General features: G+C 35.6%; 1 long non-coding RNA gene across 1 annotated transcript; it reads right to left on the bottom strand.

Moving 5' to 3' along the window:
* Positions 1-1913: 1913 nt before the first annotated feature.
* On the bottom strand, positions 1914-5944 carry LOC140021653 (uncharacterized). The gene is made up of 4 exons (XR_011825555.1): positions 5649-5944; positions 2768-2885; positions 2388-2685; positions 1914-2265 (listed from the first exon to the last, which is right to left on the bottom strand). It is a non-coding gene; the product is annotated as an uncharacterized lncRNA (long non-coding RNA).
* Between the last annotated feature and the right edge of the window lie 1116 nt (positions 5945-7060).

Genomic DNA, 7060 nt, shown 5'->3' with positions numbered 1-7060 from the left:
GGCGTCTTATTCGAGTTGTAGAAGAGGTGAGAGACCGTGTGGACAGTATTCTAGTGGAGTATGGGACCATGGCCGATCACATAAAGGAGGTCATGGGTGGAGGAGGAGCTGGGGATACTACCTCTAGTGATGAGGAGGAGATAGGGCCCATGGAGGTGGAGCCCGAGGAGGATCCTTCTGAGAATGTGGGATCTACTAGCTCGATCCAGTTACACTAGTGACCTTCTGATCTTTTGATTTTAGATAAGGATTTAAAAGGGGTGATCCTCGCCTTGAGACCTTTTGTATTTTGTTGCATGTACCTCTATATTTTGAGGCACTTGGATGCCTATGTCTTGTACTTGCCATTATTGAATAATTTTATGAACTCTTGACTTGTAATATAACTTTTAGTTTATGTGAAGAATTATGCTTTCATTTCAAGTGTTCTTGCAACTTGCATATGTTTTTAAATGTCTATGCTGATTTACCCTCTTTTAATTATGCGTTTAGACTCTTGCTAAAAATGGATCGGCGAGAACGTAGACGGTGTCGTGGACGTGGATGTGGGTTTCGGTAATCCCGCACTCCCGAGAGAGATGAGGGATCAGCGACCGATCCAGACCAAAATCCTAGGAATGAAGAGGGTGATCAAGTGGCTACAGCTCTTAATCGTATAACTGATGTGCTCGAGCGTCTAGCTGAGCGTCAAGACCCTAAACCAGTCAACCCGCCTAGAAACCACGAGAGAGGTGAGGATAGAGTTCTAGAGCATTTTCTAAAGTTCACCCCACTTATATTTCGCCGAGGATCTGACCCCGAAGATTCAGAAAATTGGTTTGAAAAGATGGTAGAAATTTTTGCCGCCCTAGATTATGCCGAGAAGAGGCAGGTGACTTCATCGTCTTCTAGTTCGAGGGAGCGGCGCGCTCATGGTGGAATATTATTAGGGCGAAATGAAAGAGAAAACAAACCCCCCGAACTTGGACAAACTTTGAGAGTGAGTTTAATGCCAAGTTCCTCCCGCTAATGACACAAGAAAAGAGAAAGGATGACTTTATTAGGTTGAAACAAGCGTTGCTAAGTGTAGCCGAGTATGAGGAACGATTCACCAAACTTTTCAAATTTGTCCCTGAACTAGTGGTCACAGAAAGCAAAAGGATAAGGAAATTTATTCAAGAGTTAAATGTGGAAATCAAAAAGTCCCTAGTAGCAGCCCAGATCACCACTTTTATAGTTGTCTTGGATAAGGTACAAAGGGTAGACAATGCTAAACACCAATCCAAAATCTTTCATGCTAGAAAAAGGGGTAACTCAAGCAATGCTCTTGGACTGTCCGAGAAGTCTACCAAACCCCTTAAAATGGAAAGAGGGGTTGGACGAGTAAGGATGCTCAAAAAATCAGGAGGAGCTCCATCAAGGGAAGTCCCGCCAAAAGGAAATCAGAGTGGGCGAGGTCAGTCGAAAGGGAATTCTTAAACTAGTCAGGCCATGACCAAGGTTTGTAAAATCGGGATTCTACGTAAGATCGATTTTAGTTTCACAGGATTGGATCGTAGGATCGGACCGTAGAATCGTAAGATCCCACCAAAAGTTTCTAAATTTACTAAATTAATGAACTTAAAATTCATATACCATTTTGTACACCCTAAAAGATATCAAATAAATTACTTATAAACATATAGCATTTTTAACCTACTGTTTGACAAGTAATAAAGAAAAAGAACATAAACAGTTATAAATTATGATTTCAAGTTTTAAAATCAAATGCTTTATAGTTTACACAATAATAATTTGAAATATAGAATAATCATCAACCTCCACAAACACTAAAAAGTCGAAACTTCCAAAATTCAAGATTTTCAACATGAAAATTAACTATTAAAATGTCATCTGTCAACTTTAAACAAACATGAAAAAATAAATAATAACGATTATCATTTTCAAGCATCATAACAATTCAAAAATACATTCATTTATAACCAATCATTTTCATTAAATTCATCATCCCATAATCCATATTATTAAAATCATTATTTTCCCAATCATTTTCGCCATCCCAATTCTCTTGGAATCCATCTTCGACATTATCTTCATCACCATCTAAATTAGTATCCAGATCATTAATTCCCATTTGAACATCATTTTCGAGAACCATATCAAGGTAATCATCATTTTGACGGTCAAATTCTGCCGAAGGCCAATCATCCTCATCAATAACATGAATCTCTTTCATTTTATTAACTTGTCTTCTACAGGCATGGGTTTCATGACCTTCATGATCATCTGAAAAAATAAATAATAACAATAAAAGTTACTAAAAATAAGAGAACCTACAAAATAATGCTATAAAAACTAAAAAAGATGATAAAATTTATACTTAAATTGAAACAAAGAAAGAAACTTACAAGCTCTCTGCACATTTCTTGTAAGTATTTCAATTTCATCATCTCCATTTCCCTCTTCATCTGAAGTATCACATATGGGATTATCATCTAGAACTCGCAATCAGCTATGTTCTCTTGGAAGAGTTAGATTTTCTTTTTCTGTCACTCATTCATCATCTGAAGGCAAATCCTCAAAAGGAATTTCTTCCGTAATACGTTGCCTTTGTCTTTGTCTCTCTCTCAATTTCAAGTTGTACATCACAAATACAAGATCATTTATTCTTTTCTGAGCTAAACGGTTTCTTCTCTTGGAGTGTACCTATTAAAATTGAAAGAATTTATACTATAAACTTAAATTCAAATGCTAAACAAAATATTATATTATATGAAAACGTTATTACCAATTCAAATGCACTCCAATTTCGCTCACATTCAGAAGAACTACAAGTTAAACTGAGAACTCGAACGGCAAAATTTTTCAACTCTGGACATTCATCCCTATAAGATTCCCACAATCAGCTGTAAAAAATTAAAATAAATAATAAATTAATAAAGATTTTAAAGGTAAAAAATGTAAGTTTAAATAGTAACTAACTAGGAGATTTCTTGTTTCTTGTTAGTACAGCATTCTCATGGCCAAATAATCCATGTGCATGTTGAAAATCATCTAATTGCAAATCAATTTTCACCCTTTCATTGGATTCGGGAACCATCTTCGCAATGCAATCATAAAGTCCACGTTTTACATTTGCATCGGGCTGAAAATTTGGACTATATTGAAATTGAGAATTCAAATAGTAACCCGTGGCATGCAAAGGATGACTCAATTGATCTTCCCATCTTTTATCAATGATGGCAAATGTTGATTCATATCTAGCATATAAACATGAGTTTAGTAAAAAAATAACTAAAGTAAAATCATTCTAATATCCAACATAGAAATTAAAAATGAATTTATAATTAATATGGAAACTTATTTAAAATTTACCTGTTTCGAACATTGTTCACATTTTATTTGATTTCTTCTTTCGCCTAATCAATAGCTTTATAGAGAAAACTCATGGCAGGTTTTTCATCAGAATCCACCATTCTCAATACTTTGATGAGAGGTGAAACTATCTTTAAACATAGCTCCACATTTGGCTAAAATTGTTGATTATCAAAAATACTGCTTTCAATTTTTTTCCCTTTCTTCTCCTAGCATATGTACTTGTTTTCCACTTATCCGAAGAGAAAAAAGTAAACAAATTCCCTTTCAACTCGCTTAGACGTTTCATAGTCAAATATGAAGTAGCAAAGCGAGTAACTCCAGGCCTAATCAACTCCTTGCCATTTGTGAACTCTTTCATCCAATTAATAACTGTACCCCATGAATAAATATATGTGACCACTGATTTTGCTTTTTGTATTGTGACTTTGTGGAGCGAATCAAACTTTTGAAAATCTTCAAACATTAGATCAATGCAATGAGCAGCACAAGGGGTCCAAAATAATCTTTTTTTCTTTTCCATCAATATTTTTCCAACTGCCTTATAATTAGAAGCATTATCGGTGATGACCTGCACAACATTATCCTCTCCAATTTTTTCCACAATACCATCTAACAATTCAAATAACTTTTGAACTGTTTTTGAAATATCAGTGGTGTCTATAGAAGAAAAGAACACAGTACCAGCTGGACTATTTACAAGAAAATTGTTCATTGTTCTCTTTCTTTGGTCAAACCACCCATCGGACATAATAGTACAAGCAGTTTTTTTCCACTCTATTTTGTAGGTATTGAGCAAGCTCAATGTCTCTTTCACCTCTTTTTTCAAAAATGTCACTCTCATTTCATGGTACGAAGGTGGTTTAAGCTCTTTTCCATATCCTCCCAATTTTTTAATCATTAAAGGAAACAAAGGGTTATTTACGGCATTAAATGGAATGGCACTTGTATAAAACTACCTAGCCATGATTTGACAAACTTCATCTCTATCTTGTTTCTTTCATTTCTCATTTATGGTTGTTTGTCTTATATTCGACCCCCCAGGTTTTCTCACAACAAAATTTTCGATCGAACATTTCTTAGCCCGCTTAACTTCTCCTTCTTCTTCTTGTAAATCATACATGGTACTAAGCCTTTGTTTTTTTCCCTTGATTCCTCAGAGCTTGCACTTAGTAAGTCAAACATTTGTGTTCTACATCTTTAGGAACGCTAGGACATGGTTCAACATTTACATGTGTAGAAGCTAAATGATGCTTAAGCCTATAAACACCACCTGCTCGAGTAATCTCACAGCATTTACACTGAACTTGTTTTTTGTTAGCATCAATTTCAATTCCATGATCTCACCCAGGATCCGATCGAGCACCCGGTGCATTTTTTCTACTTTGTTTCTTTGAAGCGGAAGAAGACATTTAAACACTGCCAAATATGTTAGCATATTCACAAGGAACCAGCCATGATATCCGAATCAAACATATTACATACATATAAGAAAGTCAAACTAATGATAAATGTACAAGTGAACATACACTTAAAGAAACACAAAAAAAAGACTGATTATTTCATAGTTAGGTAACAAAATAGATTTTAACACCCTTAATCATAGTGATAACAAGTTAACAACCCAAGAAAAAACTTGTCTAGAAACTTTAACAGTGATTTAATCCAACCATTATATAGTGTAACTAGTAACCACTAACCACCAATTTTTCTCACCAAAAAACTACCTTTACCTCCCATGTGTTCTTAATTTTTCAAGAAGCACATTTTCCAGGTGATACTTCTATTACTGACCCTTGATACTAATCCAAAATACTAATAATTCAATGCAATTTATCAGTCTTAATCCCATAGTGAGTATCGTAATAGGCCAGCAACCTAAAAATCTAGTGAAAATCTAGAACGTAACATTTTTAGTTTCTGATATTAAAACAAAAATGAAAAGTGGAAACACGAGATAATTTATATTCCAATCCAGAGCAGCCTAACTTTGAAATAAAATACTTCTTAGTTTCATGATAATTTGAACACGAGATAATTTGAACCAATGCTTCTTAGTTTCTTGATAACCCCAACAAAGAATGACAAGGAAATAAAATGTTGCAATTAAAGGTTGAGCTCCCTGGAACAAGTCAACAGGATCGATAGATAGCAAGCAACGAAGAAATGAATCATTTTGGAAGTTCATCAAAATGGAAGAAAAATATAAGGAGATATACAAAGCCAAATCTTGATATCTTAGAATGGAAGCTGATAGCAGTCCAAACTCCAAACCTCATAAAAAAAAAACTCACTGGAGGAGAAAGGAGGAAAAGGGGTCGGAGAGAGAGGAACAGTAGAGACGGCCTGCAGTTCACCTCTGCCCAATTCAACTCTGCGGCTCTGCCCAATTCACCTCTGCCGAAATAACTAAATGCAATTCACCTTTGTCCAGTTCACCTCCACCAAATTTGTTTGGAATCAAGATGGAAAAGAAGCTTGAAGTGGAGATGGGGAAGAAATTGCTCTATCCTAAATGCCTAATTTGGTTTTTGTAGAATGGGTTTTGGTAGAATGAAAAGTCCCTTTGTCTTTCTCGGTTTCATTAATTCATTCCCAAAGCCATATGACCCGTGAGAATCTTTATTGTGTTTTTTTGACTTTTGAGACAAATTTTCACACAATTGCAATTAAAGGTTGCAATTCTTCGGTAAATTATAAACTTGCCCCAATATTTTCATTTTGTTACAAAATTTAGCCTCATTTTTCTAAAACTTGCAAAATTTCATAGTATCGCAATAGGATCGTAGGATCGTACAATCCTACATGTGATCCTACAGATCCCATGCAAAATGAGGTATTTTTCGATTTTGAATACAATCCGGATCGCAATTTTGACAACATTGGCCGTGACTCCTCGTGTGACTTATGGATATTGTAGCAAGTCTAACCACACTGAGACCGAGTGTTGACGAAAGCAAGGAAAGTGCTTACTCTGCGGTAGTGTCGAGCATCAGATCTCGAGTTGTCCTAATGCCTCTAAGAAAGGAGGGAATACTCAGTAGCCTGCTAGGTCCGCTTCAAAGCAGTCAAGTGCCGGAGGGAACCGACCAAAAGTGCCAACTAGGGTTTATGTCTTAAACAATTAGCAAATCCCTAACCCAACTGAAATGGTGGAAGGTACGATCCCCATTTTTCATCATCTAGTTAGAGTTTTAATTGATCCCTAAGCAACCCATTCATTCATAAATCCTACATTTATGAATGGTATAGATATAAAGTGTGATTCCTTACATTTTGATTTGAGAGTTAAAACTCCTACGTGGGACCAGTGCCTAATTGCTAGTAAGTTTATAGAAATTCTGAGATTTGGATTGGTGAGAGGAAATTGTTGGCAGACCTAATGAGTCTAGCAATTAAGGAATATGATGTGATACTTGAGATGGATTGGTGGGCTCGATACTATGCTCAATTGGATTGTAAGATGAAAGGGGTAGACTACCATCGTCTGCCCTAATTTTAGAGATTTGAATTAGGAAATTGTTGAGTAGTGGGGTTAAAGGATATCGAGTCTTTCTTATAAATACACATGAGGATAAGGTGAAGTTAGAAAATGTTCTAGTAGTGAAGAAATTCCCCGATGTCTTTTTCTAGAAATTAGAGACATTGCCTCCGGAGAGAAAAATAGTGTTTAAAATTGATGTAACTCCGGGGACAGCACATATCT

The sequence above is a fragment of the Coffea arabica genome, chromosome 11e (genome assembly GCF_036785885.1).
Source record: "Coffea arabica cultivar ET-39 chromosome 11e, Coffea Arabica ET-39 HiFi, whole genome shotgun sequence".
NCBI classification, from domain to species: domain Eukaryota; kingdom Viridiplantae; phylum Streptophyta; class Magnoliopsida; order Gentianales; family Rubiaceae; genus Coffea; species Coffea arabica.
Note: the sequence above shows the minus strand (reverse complement) of the source record. Positions and strands in the feature narration are given on the sequence as shown.